The sequence below is a fragment of the Mandrillus leucophaeus genome, unplaced genomic scaffold, assembly GCF_000951045.1.
Source record: "Mandrillus leucophaeus isolate KB7577 unplaced genomic scaffold, Mleu.le_1.0 Scaffold82, whole genome shotgun sequence".
Taxonomy (NCBI): Eukaryota; Metazoa; Chordata; class Mammalia; order Primates; family Cercopithecidae; genus Mandrillus; species Mandrillus leucophaeus.
The window spans coordinates 2,172,044-2,193,708 of record NW_012108919.1 but is presented as its reverse complement, the minus strand read 5'-3'; positions in this window follow the sequence as shown (position 1 = coordinate 2,193,708).

Sequence of the window (21,665 nt, the reverse complement as noted above, 5' to 3'; positions counted from 1 at the left end):
ATACCTAGAAGTGGAATTGCTGGATCCAGTGGTGATTGTATGTTTAACTTTTTGAGGAAGTGCCATACTTTTTCCACGTGGCTGCCTCATTTGACATTCTCATCAGCAGTGCACAAGGGTTCCAAGCTCTCTGCAGTCTCAACAGTGCTTGTTATTTTCCTTGTTTAATAGTAGCCATTCTCCTGAATGTGAAGTGCCTGTACCTACTATATGGAACCTGCTTCTCCTGGTTAATGACATACCCTGAACATCTTTCCATGTCAGGTAATAGTCTTCTACAATCCATATGAACTGTCATTTTAAAGGAGTTGTATTATTCAGCTGTATGTATGAACATGCATACTTTCCAAAATAATCCTCTATTGTTAAATATTTAGGTTGCTTCCAGTTTTTTTCCTATTAAAAATGATGACAAAATAAATACTTTATGGCTATGTTTTGCACACATGCTTAGTTATTTCAATGGTATGAATTTACAGATAGGTTACTGTTGAATCAGATAGGAATGTGTGAGGCTTTTAATTCATAATTCGAAATTGCCTCCACTTAGTTTGAAATGGAAAAAGTCAAGAGTCCTTCAGTGAAGAACCACCCACACTGCCACCGCCAACCCCAAAGATTTAACTGGAACATATTTACACTTACGAGAAAAAGAGAAATTGGTATGAGAATTTGGTCAATAACATAAAAGTTGTATCAGTCAGCTCTTTTGCCAGACAGCTGGACAATTCTGGAAAGATGAAATTCTTTCTAATTTTCATCTTGGATCTGGGGGAAAACTTTTTTTCAGAGAAGTATGATTACTTTCTTTCTAACCTGATTTTTGTATATCTCATCTGCCATTCTTGCCCAGGATGTGATAGGAAAATGAAAAGAAAATAGAGTAATAGCAGACACTCTGCCAAAGAGTTCCTCTAGCAGTTACTTGTACTTGAAATTCTAGAGAATTTGTATGCAATGTCTATAGAAAAACATTTTTTTTCAATTGGTATGTCTAAATTAGTGCATATGATGTGCCAAATCTCTGCAGCAGAAATTCTCCAGAGAGTTTTCTTCTCTCTGAGAAACTGGGTGATTTTACCAAAAGCATCCTATTTCATCCCTCATTGCTTGTTAGGGCAGATGCTGCAGCACTGACCTGGCAGCAGGTATGTGAACAGCCATCCTAGGTAATTAGAATGACCTGCTCTGGCTAAGTCACCTCAGTAACAACCACGGCCTAATCATGTGCCCCCAGATCAGTGCCTCTCAGGCTTAGTGGTGCATCAGAATCACTGAGGGCTGTTAAAACACAGATTGCTGGGCTCCACACCGAGAGGTTCTGATGCAGTAGGAGGGGGGAGGGCCTGAGAACCTGCATTTCTAACAACTTCCAAGGTGCTGCTGGTTAAGAGGCTGCACTATGAGAACCACTGCCTTCATTGAGGACACCTTGCACCCTTCTCCCTCCGAATAGCTTTGGATGATTATTTAGGTGAGGGATTAAGAGGAAGGAAGCTAAAAGATAAACAAAATAACTATATAAATTGTGATAGTCATGATAAAAAGTTCACCATGCTAGTGTCACAGGATCATTTGGGGTGTCACAGAGGCCGGAAACCTCTGTGGCTGGTGACACCTGTGCCTGAACTTTGCTCGGGCCCACTGGGTTTGTTCTGCGCACTCGTCCTTGCAGACTGCGCTTGGCTCATGATGCTGGCCTGGTTCCCATGCCCGCCAATGGAGACTGCGTGGAGCGGCAAGGGGTGTGTGAGCAAGTGTGGGGTCTGGCCACTGTGCAGTCAGACATGCCAGCTACTGCAGCAGGGCAGGCAGCTCCAGGTGCCAGCATGGGTACTGGCTCTCTGCGAAGCTGCAGCTGGACCAGGTGCATCACAAGCAGCTTCCACGGTTGGCAGCTGGGAACACAGTGGCACCCAGAAGCTTGGAGATGCCAGGAACTGTGGGGCCCCAAAAAGGACATCCCAGCCCTGGCTCAGGCAGCTCCTAGGTCTTGGTCCCCAAAGGGCCACAGCTCTTTTCTTCTTTGCCCGCAATGTGACAAGCAAGGTGCATGTCTCAGTCCTGTTGGTGTTGCAGCTCTTTCAGCCTCACCATTCGGCGGGTCCCAAGTTCTTGTCCTGAGACCAGGAAGAATAAGGTATGCAGAAAATTGGAGGGTGAGGAAGATGGAGAGGAGCTTTATTGAGTGATAGAACAACTCAGAGGAAACCCACAGTGGGTAGCTCCTTTCCACAGCCAAGGTGTCCCAATGAGCGTTCAACTGCTAGCAGAGAGTGTAGCTCCTCTCTGCTAGGCAAGTCATCCTGACAAATGTTTAGCTATCAGTAGACAGGGTAGTCCCTCCCTGTAGCTGGTCCTCCCATTGTCTGCAGCTCTCAGCGGAGGAGAAGAGTGGGTGGCTCCTCCCTGAAGGCAGGTCATCACAGTGTGGTCTCTCTGTGCTCTCTGTAGCTCGTCATCCTGACATCTGCAGCTCTAGCAGAGAGGAGGCCCTGGAGTGGGTAGCTCCTTTCTGCAGCTGGGCATCCCGATGTCTGCTTGGCTCTGGCTGAGCCCAGGGCTTTATGGGGCTCAGAGGGGAGGAATTACATGCCAATTGATCCAGAGGTGGCCATGGGTGGGCCTAGAAAAGGCACCACAAGTTCCCACTCTGGTCTGCTGGACTGGCAGCCCAGCCCCCAGTCTTTAGGCTCTCCCTGGCCTGAAGGTGGGGCCTCACTGGGTACCCACCCTCTTCTGCCCAGGATCCTGTCTGCCTCCTGCTGCCCTCCATGGTGCCCAGGCTGCTCATGCCAAGGGGCACCTGCAGGCCAGTGTCGGGCTGTCTTCAGCTCCACCTTGGCCTTTCTCTTGTGCTTCCCGGTGCCCAAAGTCCAGAGGGGGCCAAGGCAGCAGGAGTCTGGTGTATCAGCGCTGCCCTGAGCATGTGCATTCCTGGCCGGACTGCAACAACACCTAGGCTTGGCTCCACATTGCTCTGAGATCGGAACAGGTGCTGACAGAGAATCCAGGCAGCAGAAGTAGGCACTTCCAAGCCTGCAAGGGCAGGGGGGGTGGTCTTCTTAGGCCCCCAAGGGTACAGGGAGACTGGGGTCCACAGCCCTGACTTGGACAGTTGTGGTCACACTCAGGAAGGTGGGGCTCCTGTCTGCTGTGTGGAGCAAGAGGCCCAGGTCTACAGCTGCAACTTGAGTGGCTGCAGCTGCACCCAGGAGGGCAGGCTTCCCACTGCTCCTGGGCCTTGAGAGCACAGGGATGCCTGAGTTGTGGCTTGGGTGGCTGCAGTGGCACCTGGGGAGCTCCCACCCCAACTTGGAAGGCTCCCACTAGCTCCACAGAACATGTAACCCCAGCAGTACCTCCCTGCTGCAACCGGTGTGATTTCAGTGGCCGCTCCAGACAGCCCGCTGCCATCACAAGGGCTACAACTACGTTTCATTCATGAGATTATATTTCTTTCCCTAAGGAATTGCTGGAGTTCTCTTTCTTTGAATTGGTATCAACTGACAACAAGCGTCTCTGGACAGGGATAGAGATGGCAACCTAGATCACATAGCAACTCTGACGATTGAAATTTTCACGTGCTTACTTTGGTGGCTTTAGTGACTCATATTTATATGATATGCATAAAACAGCACTGGTAGATGGCTTAAGATATTTTCAATTCTGTATATTATAAGTCCCCAAATAAAATAAATAGTCTTTGAGGCAAGGAGCCTATTTTCTATCACTTCAGGGCACTTAGCATCTAGTCAGCATTCAGTATATGTTATTAATCAACTCAAGATAAGGGAGTTCATCTACAAGGCTCACTGGAACTATTAAAATATGTGACAAGGAAATACTTAGGAAGGTATAGGAGGTATGGTAAAACTGTGCATCAGAGGGTTAAACGGACCAAAGGACAGGGCTAAAAGGGATTTTGGTGATTAACAAAATATATGAGCTTGTTTATAAGATGTCCACTTGCTAAACCATAGGGCCAGTTAAAACCAGCCAGAACCAATATGGCTGGCTGGAGCTTGTGCAAAGGAGATTAGCTTGCTGGCTGGGTGACCTTTGACATTATAGCCCAAATTTCCAGCACATGTTTTATACCAGTTCCCAACCCCTGAATTTACACATGTGACCTGTGAAGGATAACTGTATGCCCAAGAGATTTTCCTAACTTGCTTTCCTTTCCACCAGTCCTTAACCACCCCCCAAATCCTCCTCCTAAAGCCTCTGACCTTGTGAGCTGATATACTACTTGTGAGCTGAGATGAGGAGATAGATTTGAACCCATCTCTTATCTTCTTGTTTGGCTGCCCTGCAATAATCCTTTCTTTCTAAAAAATTCAGCACTTCAGTGATTGGGTTTCTGCCATGCATGGTCAAACAGATCCAGATGGGTTGTGTAACAGAGGTAGACTATTACATGTCATCACACGGTCCCTTCTACACTGATACAGGACTTGGCCATGGGACTTGCTTTGGCCAATGAAACAGCAGCAAATGTGACCGAACAGAAGCTGGATAAGCGCTTGCACACTGGGACTTGTCCTCTCCAAATGCTTCCTCTTGGAAGTCATCTGCCATTCTATAAAGAAGTTCAAGCTAGATCACTGAATGATGAGCAACCACATAGAGAATAAGAGGCTGTCAAGGATACGTAAGTCTCAGTGAACTTCCAGGTAAATGCACCTGACGAGTGACCTGAGGTATTGCACTTTGGTGCTGAAGAACTGCCAGCTGAGCCCTGCCAACCACCAACTCTTAAATAATGGGAGGAGATTGTTATCAAGTAATAGAAAACCGAAACAGAAAGAATGCAAAAGCAGAATATATTAAAATCTAGAAAATAATTCAATAATTACATATGAGATTCCCCCCAGGGAATTTCTGCTTTTGTGATACTTGTAAGATAGTCCTATGCTGAAATCTGAGAATAAAAATTCAAACTAAATGTCAAGAAAATTTTAGTCATTTTTTAATTCCCTCAACAGTCTTTTGTTGGCCTTCTGTTATGAGCCAGGCTCCATGTGAATAGAGAAGACAGGGAAGGGGAGAGAGATGAGGGAGTTCATTTCACCCCAGCACAGGGTGCTAAGTGTTGTGAAGGACGGCTGGGGGGAATACAGCGGAGAGTGTGAGGAAGGGCAGAGCTGAGGGTACTTCCCAGAAAAAGGTGGCCCCAGAGGGAAAGATTTTGCTGGCTAATGACTTTTATGGAACCCTAACTTGGGATGATTTAATTCCAGGTATCTTTATGAAACTTAGCATTTAAGAAAGACAAATGGAGAGTTAGATAAGGAGAGAGAAGCATTTCTTATTTATTTAAAGATTCCAAATACAACTCTTCATAAGATATGAATGATTCGTCTTGGCTCCCTTAAAGCACATCCTGGACACATGGCCAAGAAACTGCTTCCTTCAATCACCATGACAGAGTGCCTCGTGTAACAATGTTCTGCACCTTCCCCTCCCTTCCCCTACCCACACCCATCCTCACACATGCTCCTCCCTGCCCCTGACACTGACAACCTAGCAATCACCAGGAGAAAAGCCTGGCATGTGTGGGAGCCACCCTCAGAGAAGCTGTCCCGAAAGAGAGGTGCTAACTAGGTGAAGACATATGACTTTCTGAGCACTATTTCTTAATACTAATGGAGGGAGATTGTGGCATGGAGCCAGGAAACAGAAAAGGCATGAAAAGAAGAACTAATTTGGAGCTGGCGGGGTGAGTGTTTTCTGGCTTATTTAAAAACGTAGATACAGAATTCAAACAGGGAAGAGGGATCTGACTACCAGATGGAGATAGGATGTCAACAATGGAGTCGACAATGGCCAGGCATGAAGGGATATATTTTGACACTAGGGAAGCCATATAAAGAATACTGCTTGGTGGATCGGGTGGGTTCATCTTATATTCGGTGTTTCATTTCCATTTAAATGCCTTGGAAGCAGAGGTTGAGGTTACTGACTTGGCCCCATATTAAGGAAAAATCATAACCCAGGCCTTCAGGGACCTTCCAGGCTACAAGGGAAAAAGTCAAACATGTGGCTAATGGGCATATATAAGGATCTTCACTGAACACGGACTTTTGAATGTCTATGATGTAGCAAGCACTGTGCTGGACACCACATAAGCCAGAGTCCCTTCCCTCAGGGAAATCCCTTAAACATGGCAAACCTATGGAGGTGTGCCAGGACCAGGGTACTCAGAAGGGTGGGAAGCTCACAGACCACCTTGCTTTGAGTGCCTCTCAGCCGCTCTCTTGCTCTGTGATTTTAAGGAAGCCCTTGAACCTCTCTGAGCCTGCTTTTTCCATCTGCAGATCTGTGATAATGAAACCTACCTTGCTGTTTCACGTTGAGGAATCACTGCGGGAAGGTAAGGTCATAACAATCTGTCAGAAGGAGAAGGAAGGTCAAAGCTTTGTTGAAGAGCTTTATGCTATTGGCCAAATGGAAACATAGAGCCCCGCATGTGGTGGCTCTCAGGGGACATGGTTGCCTCATGGATAAAAATGTGAGAATTAGAAGAACAGAAAAAGCCAGCAGGAAAACTTAGAGGAAAGCGTCAGAGAGAACAAGGATGTTGTCTGTCTCCGGTATAATTGTGTAGAGCCTGGGATTCATTGCTAGTGACGTTCCCTGGCTTCTCCCTCAGTGTGACATCATGTGCTCTGTGATGTTTATTGCACTGCATTCCAGGGATGCTGCATGGAGTCATGTCCAGTGTCAGAACCTTGGAAAATAGTCCTTGGTTTAATTTTAACTTTTTATATAAACAGTGACCTAATTTGAGGAAGGCTCAGTCTGGCCAGGCATCCCCGCTCCCACATTTCCTCCTCTTCACTCCCTCCTTCTGCCCTTAGTCAAACCGTCTCGCCTTCATCTCCCATATGGACTTTGCAAACAAGCAAGGGGGATGTGTGAGCTCATCTAACTTGAAAAGAGAAGATGTGTGCCAGCGAAGCAAAACACTTCAGCCAAGTCATGCACCTCTGCAGGAGGGAGCCACCTCCTCAGCTCTCATCGTGAAATGTTATCTCACCAGGGCAGATGGAGGTACAGGCAGAGGACTCCAACGCAACACAAACAGCCGCCCATCCAGAAGAGAGCCCTTTCTCTTCCTCCCAGTCCCAGCTCCAGCTGTATTTTTTTTTCTTTCTTGAGCAAGAGGTCAGGTTCCCTCTGTATGCTTTGTGCAAATTAAGTGAGCTGTGAGTGCTGCCTGGGGCTGAAGGAACTACCCTCTGGTCTATGGTTCATCCTTCCTTCACTCCAACCACCACTAAGGGAGCTGAGCCCTCCCTGCCCGAATGCACAGATGGGCGGCCCCTCTGAAAACACAGAGGAATATGAAATGACCCTTCTAATTACCCAGGTGCAAGCAGAGGAGCTAACCATCCCACTGGGAGCCCACCCATGAGTGATGAATTCCAGTGACTGAGCCCAGTGTGGGGGGAACAAGACAGAGGCTAGGGTAGAGGAAGTCTCCTGTGGACACGGTGGGTGGGAGGGAGGGATGCACGAGGGGACAAGCAGGATGTCCTGACAGATTTTAACCCAGAAGCATGAATCCAGGTCTGAGCTCAGCAAACGTTTTCTGTAAAGGGCCAGATAGTAAATAATTTGTACTCTTTGTGGGCCATCGGTCTCTGTCTACTCGACTCTGCCATTGTAAGGCAAAAACAACCACAATCAGTAAATGAACGGGCGTGTCTGTGTTCCAATAAAAGATGGTTTACAAACAGGCAGCTGCTGGATCTGGCCCACTGGCTATAGTTTTCTGACTAAAAGATCTAAAAGAACACCCTTTCCCGTTGGCTCTGTCCATGTTTCCATGCAGCTAACAATATCCTGGAGAGACCAGTTTGCTGCCCCATTCCCCAAACCTTTATGTGCCTCTGATTTCTACACCCTGTTACTCTGTCTGCAAAAACCCCCAAATGCTGGAACTGGCTATTCACCTGGACAGGATGGCCTCCTTCAGTGAAAGTCAGCAGGGATGGTGAATTCAGATTTCCTGATTTCGTTGACAAATTCCTCACCACTGGCAGGAATGGGAAAGACAGACATTGAAGGTGCTGAAACCCACCCCTGCTGTCAGTTCAGGAGTGAGGTAAAAATATTCCTTGAGCAATTTGGTTTAGAATTATAGAGCCTCCTATTTTCTAATCCTTCTCTTTTTCCAGGTCCAATAATCTGAATATTGGCACTTCTACTTTGTTCTCCATATTTCTTACCTTTTCTTTTTTGTTTTCTATTACTTCATACGTTCCTCATGCTTTCTAGAAAAGCTCCTTAGTCTAATATTGCAACCCATAAGTTCCTTCAGCTATACTCCCTCTACCATTTTCCCCATTCATTGCTATGTTTTGATTGGTTTTGTTTTGTTGTTTTGTTTTGAGTCAGGGTCTTGCTGTGCTGCCCAGGCTAGACTCAAACTCTTGGGTTCAAGGGATCATTCTGTCTCAGACTCCCAGGTAGCTGGGATTACAGGTGTGAACTACCATGCCTGCCATTGAGATCTTTAATCAAGTGTGAGACCCGGTGAAATGGTTAAGGGCTGGACACAGAGATAGATTACTTGTGTTCAAATCCCAGCTCTGCCTATAATTGCAGACAAGTTACTTAACCTTTCTGTGCCTTACTTCCCTCATCTGCAAAATGGGCTTCATAATAGCGCCTGTCTTATTCTAGTGAGTATATAAATAAGCAATGTTCACAGAGCACTGGGGAGAGCAGCATAGTTGAATCCACATTATTTTCAGACCTAGTGCTTCCAGTTCTTTCTTCCTACAATTTCTTCCCAGTATTTTATATTGATATTGCCTTCCCTTATTTCTTCACTCGTATTAATCAGAATCCATTTGAATCCCAACTCTTGCAACACTTCTGCACAGTTTGTGGCCCTTTTCAGCAGGAGCACTCAGCAGGAGCACTCAGCAGGAGCAGGGTCGTGCCCAGGTGAACTTGCAGTCCCCCAGAATACCACTGAGGGGTTCCAGTGCTGCGCATCCCAGAGGGCCACGGGAGTGTCAGGGCATAAGCGCCAGGGCAGGGTGGGAGCTCAGCCACCCAAGACACTGTCCGTCACTCACCAGAAACGTCTGTGGGGAGGTTTAACTTGAAACCCTTAGAGTGATTCAGCACGTGTAGGTGGCCGTCTCCAAGGTGGCCACCCACCAGCCTGGGGGCTAAGAGTGAAGGTTAGCGGGATCCTGAGTGCAGCTGCTCAGACGCCCTCTATTTTCATCAACTCCCCCTTCCATAAGGGTTTCTTCTGCCAGATATGAGTGCTGCCTCACCCCCACACCCTCAGACAACAGAACGCCAGCACCAAGCCACTGTAGCCATTTCTGTGCTGGGGCAGTCAAGGCTTGTCCTCAGGCAACTCCCGGGTGGAGCAGATGTGGGGACACCAGAGCAGAATTTGTAAAGCTGACTTCCAGCCTCTTCTCCCAAGATGGCTTTGGGCCTCTGCCCTCAGCCCCCAGCTGTAGCCACTATGTCCCCCGCCCCACGCCAGACAAGACAAGCTGCTGTCACTCCAGAGATTTCTCAAGGTTTTCGGTTGTTGCAAGTGTTGTCAGTTCCTGGAATTCATCTTTCCCTCTTGCTTCTATGGCTTCTCAAGGGTTGATTTTGGCAGCAGGAGCCTGTACACTGTGCTAATTCTCCATCTCAGGAAGAAACAGAATCATGAAGTCTAAAGAAACTGAGATACTATTCAGCTTTCTGTCCTAGGTATCACTCTCCTATGATTGTCCAAATAAGATGTCATTTGGGCCGGGCACCGTGGCTCACACCTGTAGTCCCAGCACTTTGGGAGACCAAGGTTGGTAGATCACAAGGTCAGGAGTTCGAGACCAGCCTGGCAAACATGGTGAAGCCCCATCTCTACTAAAAATACAAAAATTAGCTAGGCATGGTGGTGGGTGCCTGTAATCCCAGCTACTCAGGAGGCTGAGGCAGGAGAATCGCTTGAACCCAGGAGGCAGAGGTTGCAGTGAGCCAAGATCGCACCACTGCACTCCAGCCTAGGTGACAGAGCGAGACTCCGTCTCAAAAAAAATAAATACGTAAATAAAAGATGTCCTTTGGTCTCTGCTTCAAAAGCCCCACCAATAGAACACACATGCATGAAGGGATGGGTCTGCTCATTTTTTGCACTTTTTACTGAAAAATAACATACATACAAAAAAGTATATAGGTCATAAGCTTGACAGACTTTCACAAAGAGAACACACAGAAATATTCTGCACTGAAATCTAGGAGCTTTACAGGTAGGCTTGTTCATTTAATATGTCTAGCTGCTGTAACCGAGAGCTATCACAAGAGCGTCCTTGTTATAGCAAAGAGTTCCATTTCTATAATTTCCACCAACTGTTTCAGTGTTTCAGTGCTATGAAGTTACACAAAATAAGTGCAATGTTTTCTTTAAAAAACAAACAAACAAACAAAAAAACTTTCTTAGAGCCAGATGTGATGGCTCATTCCTGTAGTCCCAGCTACTCAGGAGAATCTTTTGAGCCCAGGAGTTCAAAACCAGCCTGGGCAACAGAGCAAGACCCCATCTCTAAAGAAAAGTTTTCTTTGTTTTTTTTGTTTGTTTGTTTTTTTACTTTTAAGCACTTAAAGTTACATATTTGTTTCCCTGTGAGAAATCTTTTTGTCCCCCAACTTATATAATCTTACTTCTTTCAACCAGTTTTGTTGTAACAAGATGGTACTACAATGATGAAATATGAAAATCTACAGGGTGGGAGGACTGACAGGCAAAAAGATGTTTGGAGAACAGATGTTTAGGGACAGAAAGTGACTTTCTGGGATAGTAACAGCTGTATGAGGAGAAAAATAGAAACAGGATGGTGTTGGCCAGCAACAGCAACCCAGTTCTTTTCTGCTGAGTCACGCTGGAGGGTTTGGTTTCTCTGAGCCTCCCAGGTGGGCAGACACTGTGTTCAGAGAAAGCAAGAGATATCAGCTGCAGAAAGAGGTCTTTCAGAGGGCCTGACACGAGGCAGTGGCAGCCCAAGAAACCAGGGCAGTACAATCAGAACTGACAGCAGGGAGATGACAGCTTATCTGAGGTGGTACTGAGCAAATGTCCTAGATGCTTCCAAGATTCAGCCAACCCTCATCTGAGAGTTAACTATAGAAGCAAGTGCCCTCCAAGTTCTCACTGACAGCCAAGGAGAGGGAATAAAGCATTAGATGTTGAGGATGACATGGATGAGAATTGCAGATTGAGATAACTGAGGAATTGATGCTTGGTGTCAAGATACAATAGAAATGCTTATGTGGACAACATGAAGCATGAGCCTGGGGCCATGGGAAGGGACTGGGCTAAGTGGGTGTGCAAAGTGAACATATTAAACAGGAATCGTTGGACATGCCTTAGGAAAATCAGGGCCTTCTTCTCCTTCTCTTCCTCCTTCCTTTTCTTCTGTATTAGTCCATTTTCATCCTGCTATGAAGAAATACCCAAGACTGGGTAATTTATAAAGAAATTATTTACAATTATAAATTATAAAGAAAATGAGGTTTAATGGACTCACAGTTCTACACGGTTGGGAAAGCCTCACAATCACAGTGGAAGGTGAAGGAGGAGCAAAGGCACATCTTACATGGTGGCAGGCAAGAGAGTGTGTGCAGGGGAACGGCCCTTTATAAAACCATCAGATTTCATGAGACTTATTCACTGTCATGAGACCAGCATGGGAAAATCCACTCCCATTATTCAATTACATCCCGCCAAGTACCCCCATGACACGTGGGGGTTATGGGAGCTATAATTCAAGATGAGATTTGGGTGGGGACACAGCCAAACCATGTCATATTCCCTAAATACTGGGTGAATTTAATACAAGGTATGGAAAAAGAACCCCCTGAACTTGCATGGTCTCAACTATGCATAATATCTGTGCATACATTTATGTAGGTATTTTATATGTTCTTTTGTATACTGTTTTCTTCTTCAATTTAATTGTTGTTCTTTGTGTGTACAGAAAATCACTGAAAATAAAAGTGGTGTGATTGGTCTATTCCATGTACAGAAACTACATGTCTTATGTCTTTGTTACTAGGATAGGTGTTTATAGCTTCTCCTGGATGTATTCTTCTAACCTTTGGTCTTCCGGGTTGTAGTCACTTTTGCTCAGACATAATTCATCTGTTTCCTGTAGCTATGAGCTTAACTTGTTGCCTGTGGCTGTTTTCCCCTAGCATTCCATAGCCAGACCACGCAATTTAAAGCATAATGGCACTGGCTGTGGAGTGTCCAAAAACACCACCAGAAAAAAAAATGTTGGTTAAGCAAAGCTAGGTTTTTATAGACTTACTGCAATAAGAGAGAACATCAGCTTGATCTTGATACAGAATCCAGTAGCATCTCAGAAGAGAGAAGTCAGGGGAGGATTATTTAGGGTTTTAGGGCCTAGGCTGGGTGATTCTTAGGTGGGTATTGAAAGGCAGGGAACTGGTTGGGATTGGGCAGAACTTAAGGCACAATAGCTTTGGATTGGTAGGCACCACAAGGTGAGAATATAAAAGCGAGCTTTGATGAGTGACCCGTTAGTCCTGATAAGTCAGCAGTTTCAGTAGCTCCACAGTCTTATTTTCCAGGAGTGGGTATTCACTGGAGCAAGTAGCTGGGTTGTTCCTGCCTGATCTCAGCATTGTTCAACTAAAAACCTATTCTTTATCCCAGAATTGTTTAGCACAGGAACAAGAAAATACATTAGTTTCGGTTCTTATGGAATTATAAAATTTGCTTAACTACAACTTAAACATGCAGAGAAAATATGGTTTTAATATTTTTCCTATAACTGATATGCTTTTATGGGTGAGCTGGTTAGTGGGGAAATAACAGCAAAGCTGATGATGCAGTCATTTAAATAGCCCCTTTAATGGATACCCAGCCTCTTTAAGTAAAAATGCACAATCATTCCAATTTTTCACACTTCTACTTTTCTCTGCAGCTCCTCTCCCAGATAGTTTCTTGGTATATAGGGGAAGGGATGTGACTTACGTTCTTCTTACAGAAGGAAGAATAAACAGGTCAAGGTCCAGGGCCTCGTTCCTGGGGTCTCTTGCTAGCCACTTACCCCACTGGAGTTCATAGCTCCAGTTCACAGCCAGGATAATACTTGTTCTGGTTCCTCTCACTTGGTCAGGGCTGACAGCTCTCTTTGGGTGACTTTATCTTCCCTCAGCTATAGCCATTTGTAACACACTCTGATTCCTCATTCAATTCTCCAGCCTAGACAATCTATTTCCTGCCATAGAGGCCCTCACGTTAGACCAACTGACTCTATTCTAAGCTTCTCTACTATAGAAGTAAACGAAGACCAACCAAATGAGAAAAGCAAAGGCTATTTATTCAGAGCTTTCTATAGCAAGGGAGTCTGCCACTGTCACTTTTGGCAGCAATGCAAAGGCGGGCAGAGGAGTGGAGGAGCCTTAGGGTGGAATGAAGAGAAGGCTTCAGGTGTATGCTGATTGGAGATTGCTGGCATGGGAAGCTGGAGGCGGCTGGCTCACTAGGAGGCAGGGCATCCTATGTGATTGCTTAGGGGTGAATATTTGCCTTTCTCTGGTTGGCCCTACATTGGAAGCATGGATAAAAATTAGGGAAGCCGTCCATTGTTCATAAAGTTCTGGTCATTTTTTGCAGATTATTACAGAAGTTACTATTCAGCTTCATTGATTGTTACTAGAGACAGCAATCTGGCTTCCTGCAAGTCTGACTTTAGGCAGACTGGCTTCCTAGGCTGGTTATTGTAGATAAGGGGGTGTTATATAGATAAGGTAGGCAGATTCCTGCAGATTGTGGGTCAGAGTTCCTTTTCTTTTTTCAGACAGAGTTTTACTCTTGTTGCTCAGGCTGGAGTGCAATGGCACCACCTCGGCTCCCTGCAACTTCTGCTTCCCAGGTTCAAGCAATTCTTCTGCCTCAGCCTCCCGAGTAGCTGGGATTACAGGCATGCACTACCATGCCCAGCTAATTTTGTATTTTTAGTAGAAACAGGGTTTCTCCATGCTGGTCAGGCTGGTCTCAAACTCCCAACCTCAGGTGATCCGCCCACCTCAGCCTCCCAAAGTGTTGGGATTACAGGTGTGAGCCACTGCACCCGGCCAGAGTTCTATTTTTAAGTATGGTCTGGTCGTTGTCCATTTGCATATTCAATCTCTCATTACCAGATAGCAACTTATAGAGTCTTCCAGAAGGGCAAATCTCTCCCTAGTCCCACTCCATCCCCTTGACAATGCTCCTTTGATTTGTCTCAGTGCCTCCTTGGTGTTTGCATTAAATCCTTTTGGACAGTCCTAAATCAGCCCCCTCCCCTTCACTCTCTCTTCATTTTCCCTCTCATCATCTCCTGGGACAGGAAGAGCAGGGCTTGCCTGTCTTCCTCTGTGGTATCTCCTCTTCCCAGGGACCAGCAAGCTTCATGGCCTACCTGTTGTCTCCAAAAGAATAACTTTTCTACCCTGCAGGGGAACTTGTAGATCTGGGTCATTCTTGTTGGTGCCGAATAGGCTGTTGTATTTCTAATTTGTTCTTGAGGTCTCTCTCCAGACAGTGAATATAAACTCTAGTGCTGACTTGACAGGGCTCCAAGGATTTTCCTGTAGATGTTTACAGTGTGCCTTTCTTGGGGTGCTTCTTTATCTTGGTGGACAGCCTCATGCCTAAGTGTTCGACCTGTGACCAGGTGCCCCTCTCACAGAAAATTTGTTTGTACTGGCAGATGCCCTTGTGGCTCTTATCTGAACTGTGTCCAGTTTATTCCTGCCAAGATAGCCATTCTCTAGAAGACCCATGATTTGGAAAGAAGTTAGGTTCACATGTGTTGGTCAGGTGAGACACAGAGGAGGCAACTCCACAGAACACATGAAATGCCAGAAGCAGCAGTTTATTACTTACAGATCCCAGAGAAAGGAGGGCAGCACGCTTTGCAGGACCAACGGAACTGAGGCGCCATCAGGGACATATGTGCTCACTCAGTGGGCAGAGAGCAAGGAAAAGAGAAAAACCTGTGGGTCAAAGCCTTTATTGGGGCCCAGGGCATTACCGAAGCAAGTTTCCCTTGGGGAGTTCTAATTGGTGAGTTTAGAGCAAGCAGACTGAATTCCACGGAGTTGTGCTGTGGCTGAGAAGTAGTCACTGGTGCACATCCGTGCAGTCCACATGGGGTGTGGAGGTCAGTGAGGCAAGTGAAGTAGGCTGTGTCTAACTGTTCCCTAGGGAGGTGGTTGCCAGGTGAAAGGAGTTGTATAGGGCAGATGTCTGGATTAACCAGCTTGAGGAACTGGGAGGAGGCAGAAAACTGGAAACTGTGCCGAAGAAGATAAAATCCTGCTTCTGTATGAGAAAGTCCAATTTATATTCAAAATGGATGCAAAGATAACATAAAATGATAAGAATTCAGTACATAGGCCAAAAGAGGAGATAAAGCAATTCAGATGGGTCTCAGAAAAAAAAAAAAGAAAAAGAAAAGTCTTCTTTCAAGGCTATTATCTTGCTTGAAATCCTGTTTTAAATATCAAATGCTGAATATCACTCTTTTTTCCCCTTTGCACACCATAGAACACACCGACAGACCTCTGGGCTGATGACCTTGGAACCAATTAGAAATAAAGATCTATACTTGTAAAATTGAAAAAGAAAATTACATTAATATTTTTTCAAAATCTGGCTCCCATCAGAGAAGGTATTCTTCACTATGCTTACATAGAATTCTTTTGTCCTGCTTGCTTCAACTGGCTTTCTTTGGGGGAACAGAGGTTAATAGGGAGAAATGAAGCTATTTCTTGTGCCCTGTTTAGAAATGATCTCTTCCTCTTCATTTTAACTGCTGGAGAATAAAGTCTCTTTTATCCTCTCAGTACAGGGCTTCATCTTCTCAGAAGGTTCTCCATTGGCTTTTCTATTTCCTCCCCATAATTTGAGCTCCCTACCCCCACGTGTTTGAATCTTAATGGAAAATAGATCTGCAACCCGTCACTTTCAAGAATTTTCTTCATAGGGCTTCTCAGCTACCTTCCCCTCTACTGCAAACCCTTTAAAGTTTGTGTGCATGCACATGCATGTGCACACATGTGCATGTAATAATAGGCCCTCTATCCCTTCCTTGTCTTGATTACTCTTACAGACTATATGTACTAATAATTTTATATTTGACTTTGACTGCTATTTCATTCCCTCTAGTTCTAAACCATTATTCTACATTTTTCAGAGGCTTATTATGACTCACTGGGCAGTCAAAGAAACATAATGAGTCCAAGATGATTGCACATGGTGGTGTTCCACAAATAGATATTAAACAGCTCATGAAATCTATAAATGTCCTTACTATACTGAGTGCATTATAAAGCTATGAATCAATAATCCAGGCAAGTTTTTTTTTAATGTTCTCTAAAAATCTAGCTCTCTAGACTTTTTTTCTCCCAGACACAAAAACTGTATGCATATAGGAAAAAGAAAGCCAAAGAAAATGAAGGAAGAGGAAGAGAAGAAGAAGAGAGGGAGAACAAAGGAGAAATGGAGAAGAATACAAAGAGAGATAAGAAATTTTTTAAATGGCATATGCCCTTTCTCACAGCTTTTTGACAGTTGCCCACATAAGGAATAAACAACAAAAGGCATGAAGTAGGCACTTGAAAAGGATGTATTGAATGAGCAAAGATGTTTTATAACCATATTTTGGACTGAGTTTATACATTGGTTTTCACAGTAACCTCTACTCAATGTTTACTCTGTGCCTGGAACTGTGCATGTATTCACTCAGTAATTTTTAAATGTGAGGAAGGAACTGATATGATCCCCACTTGCCGGGTCATAATAGCAGAGGCCACTGAAGGGAAACAGGCAGGCTGAATGTTGAAAAAAAGCCAGTGATCAGGGCAAGTTCCTGAGGGTACTGGAAAAAAAACGAATGAAGAGTTAATTGAGTTTAGTTCTTGATATAGCTTGAATCTGTGTCCCCATCAAATCTTGTGTTGAATTCTAACCCTCAGTGTTGGAGGTGGAGCCTGGTGGGAGGTGACTGGATCAAGGGGGTGTAGTTTTCATGGATAGGTCACGCCATCCCCTCAGTGCTGTTTTCGTGATAGTGGGTGAGTGAGTTAGCATGAGATCAGGTTGTTTAAAAGTGTGTAGCACCTCTTCCTTCTTTCTCTCTTTCTCCTGCTCTGGCCGTGTAAAATGTTGGCTCCCCTTTTGCCTTCTACCATGATTGTAAGTTTCCTAAGGCCTCCCAAGAAGCAGATGCCACCATGCTTTCTGTACAGCCTGTGGAACTGTGAGCCAGTTAAACCTCTTTTCTTTATAAATTACCCAGTTTCAGGTATTTCTTTATAGCAATGTGAGAACAGACTAATACAGTTCCCCCTTTAGGATCCCGTCTGCTTATGAATGATTCCAACATCTATTAACTGGCCCAACTCAAACATCTGGGCATCATTTCAGACTTACTACCGGACCCAATTCCTCACCAAATTCCTCAATAGTTCTCACACATACTTCCTGCTGCCCCACCGCCACTACCAAATTTCATATTGTGACTAATTCTTGCGTTGATCATTGAAGGAACATGCCAAACTATCTCCCTGCTTCCAGTCCTGCTTTCTCCCACACTACATACCAGAGGAATATTTTGAAATTCCAATCAGGTTATGTTACTTTTCTGCTTAAAAATCTTTCAGTAATTTCCCATTGTCTTCAGGATAGAGCCCAAACTCATTCACAGAACATACAGAGTCCTTCATGATCTCTCCCTCACCTCCCCTCCAGCCTCATCACTTACCATCCTCCCACCTACCAGTCCTTCCCTGCAGTCACCTTGATCATTTGCAACTTCCCTAGGACACTTTCAAGTCTCTGAGCCTCCACATGTTTCTCTCTGAAATTATTTCTTCCTTCTCATTATTTCTTTCAAGACATTGTGTCTTTTCAAGACATCTTTTAAGACTTAACTCTGTTTTCCTCTGGGACACTTTCCCCATTCTCCTGCCCCTTCTTTCAACTAACTGCTCCTTCACTACCTCCAATATACACACATCTCAAAAGTGGTTTTCATGCCTACATCCTCCAGGGTCCCAACAGAAAACAGATGACACCCTCTGATCAAGCTAAATATGAGGAAAGTTTATTTACAAGGAACTAATTATAAAGTTGTGGGTGTAGTTAAGTGAAACTACAGGAACTGGTATAGAAACTCTGGATTAGCAGCAGCAGTGGAGCTCTCATTATCTGTAGGTCATAAGAGAGAAGGTAAGGGAGACAGTAGGTGACTTTGGGATGAGCAGTGATACTTGATGGAGTCATCCTTCCAGGGAGAGAAAGAAATACTCCAGAGCTGCCTCTCCTTTCTCCCTGAGTCTCCTAAAGTGCTGCCTGTCAGTTGAAGCCAACAAGAAACCAGATGGCCCAGGAGTCTTGTTGACGTGGTCCATGTAGACCAATCTCCCAGGGAAGAGCAAAGGTGGTGTAAGGGAGGACAGATTTTTCCTCTACCCTCTTAGGTTCTGCAGCTGGGCCTGAGAATTAAACTGACAAAAGACAGATTAACAGGAGAAAAGCATATACATTTTATTTGATGTTAATATTTTTGCATGGCATAGGAGCCTTCATAGAAAAAAGAAATGAAGAGGCCTGAGACGGTATATACCATTTCAACAAAGAATGATCAACTGTGGAGATGTGACAAGAAAAAAGCAAAAGGAGTTTGGACCGAGGCAGCAAATTGTGGGAAAGTGACTAGGAAATATTGGAGAAACTAGTGGAAGATAAAGGTTGTTTTAGTAGGTTTGTACAGATTCATCTTGACATTCACTGTCTGTCTTCAGTAATAGGAATGTTCTCTTCTTCCTGGTACAGGGAAGGGAAGACACTTTTTTTGTAGGAAATCTGTGTCAGCTTTCAGGTAGAAAGGGAGAGATCAGAGAGCCTTTCTCACGTCTGCTGTTCATTCAGCTCAAAATAATCAATATGTTAAAGTTGCATATTTTAGAGTGGCATGTTCTGATTCCTATCAGTGGAGAAAGATCGAGTAAACCTGGAGGTGCCCAGTGCCCTTTTGCTGTACCCCACAGCTTCCTGTGCACACCTCTTCAAACCCATGCCTCCTGCTAAATTTTAACTGCTCCACTCCCTAGCTAGTCTCTCAGCCATGTTGAAAGGCAGTTGGGCCTCTCACCTCTTTCACCAGTGTGTGCCACAGTGACTGGCACATAACTAATGGTAACTGAACCCAATAAATATTCTCTAAAATTAAATAACAAAATTTTGAATGTATACTTGCCAGAATTGTTGGAGACTTTAGGAAATATTTAGTTCACTCTTCTTATTTCAAAGATGGAGAAACTAAAACCAAGAGGTGAATAGCCTTGTTCAAGAGCTAAAATTAATATACAGCATTAATGGTATGGTATACACAGTATTAAAGGAATGATATACACAGTATTAATTTTCAGGACCAGATTTTAGTTTTTCTAATTCCCAACCTTCCTCTACTACTTAATTTTAACTGTAATCTCAGGTTATTCCTTGGAAGCAAAATTCACACGACTTTTCCATTAAACTAAGAGTCTTATGTTTTGGCAACAAGAAAGAGACAGTGAGAGGGGTTGGATCTGCCTGCTTTGAGTCCTTTGCCAAAAACAATCTCTGAGCTCTCTGGATAAGCAACACTTGCAAACCTAGCAAAGTGCCACAAGTTGGAGTCATGAAATGAAGCGCGAGGCTCGGGAATAACGCCTTTACGCAAACTACCTCTGGTGGTGGGTGGTGAGAGTGGTTTTGTTTTAACATCCTATTAGCACATTATCTTTCATTTCCAAAGCTTTTATTGGTTCCAAGCCTACAGGTGGTGATGGGGGGTGGGAGGGAGTTTGAGTAAGATGTTCCTTAGTTGGGAGGCAAAGCTGTTGGTGCCTCCTCGTTTGATGAGTCAGCCAGCTGCTGCTGCTGCTGCTGCTGCTGCTGCTGCTGCTGCTGCTGCTACTGCTGCTGCTGCTACCACTGCTGCTGTTTTTGTTTTTGTTTTTGTTTTCCCTTGGGAAATGCAACCATTGCTTCTGAAATGATTGCATGCCAAGTGCAAAAGATGGAAGCATTGATCATACTGGATTGGAATCACCAGTTTATTTATCTGCCCTCACTAAACTGTGTGCTCTTAGAGAGCATAGATTATGCCCTTTGTCTAGGTAACTCCAGACCCTGGCCAAGTGTCTAATGCTTTTTTTGGTGACACTACAAAAAAATGGGGGAAAAAAATGCTAGGTGGACTTGAGAACATGGCCTCAGTGGTCAGGGATGCAATTCTAAGGCCTAGCACTCTGATGAGCATTCTTATGTCTTCTCACTTCTCTAGCAGAGGGTGGTTCTAGTACCATCATGCAGCTGTTGCAATGATCCAAGAAGATTGTGTGATTGAAACTTCATGTGATACAAACTGTAAAATTTGGGTATAGCTTAAATTTCCCAGGAGCTATTGGCTAACCCCATGACTTTGGGCAAGTTAAACCACCTGTGAACCTCAGTATCCACAGCAGTAAAATAAGAAGGTTAGAAACTATGATGTACATGGTCCTTTTCTGCTCTGAAATTCTCCTAAATTTCTTTGCTGTCAAACACCCCAACTCTCTTCTTTGACAGGGTAGAAGACAGTCCGTGAAGCTGCCACTAAAAAGGATAAAAGGAACTATGTGGGTTTATGATCACAACCAATTATGCTACTGCCAAAAGAAAACAGCACTGAATATTTTAGTTTCTCAGAGGACGTGCAATGTTTGAAAATCATCTTCCTTCTTGCATTAAAAAAAAAAAAAAAGAAAAAGAAGAAGAAAAGTGGGAGAACCATCACATTCTGTGCATAACTTTTCTACTTATAGACAAAATTTTCAATTCATTTTTTTCCTTTCTGGAGGTGTGAGGGAAAATTCCCATAGCTGTAGGAGTGTGGAAGTCAGGGGACTGTAGGAGAATGTAAGTGTGATCGTGGGACTACACTTAATTCATTAAAATGTGTGGTTTATAAAAACCACTTTGCCAAAAATGAGCTTTGTGGGAAGGAGAAGGCAGCAGGGATATGGATGCGTGGGGGAAAGGGAGGAGTAAGAAGTGCCAAGAGAGAAGGAAGTCTTATTTGTTGCTAAATGTTGAATCCCACATAAGAATATGTCATGAGCCAATTTAGGGAAATTAAAATGCAACTTGGGGGAGTGCAAATCTATTAGGCACAGATATTACGTGTTGACATTATTATCATCCTATTTTTATATAAATTGTGAACATTCTCCAGTGACTTTAAAAAGTTTGGGGAAACTTTATTTTTAGTTATCCTCCTTTCACATTTTCTCTCTTTTCCTAGGTGAAACAGCAGTCATATAACAACATTGTGCTTTTATTCCTTTCCTGTCAATACTGTGAATTGTTTCAGAAACAAACTGCATTATTTAGGTTAACATTGGCTGCTGTAACAAATAAACCTCAAACTTTTGTGAGTTAACACAACAGAATTTTATTTCTCATTCACCAAACAGTCTGGTGCAAGTATTCCTGGTAGGCACACCACTTTCCTCAATGAGATAACTCAAGGATTGAGGCTCTGCTATGGCTTGAATGTGTCTCATCCAAAATTCGAGTGTTGCCAGTGTGATAG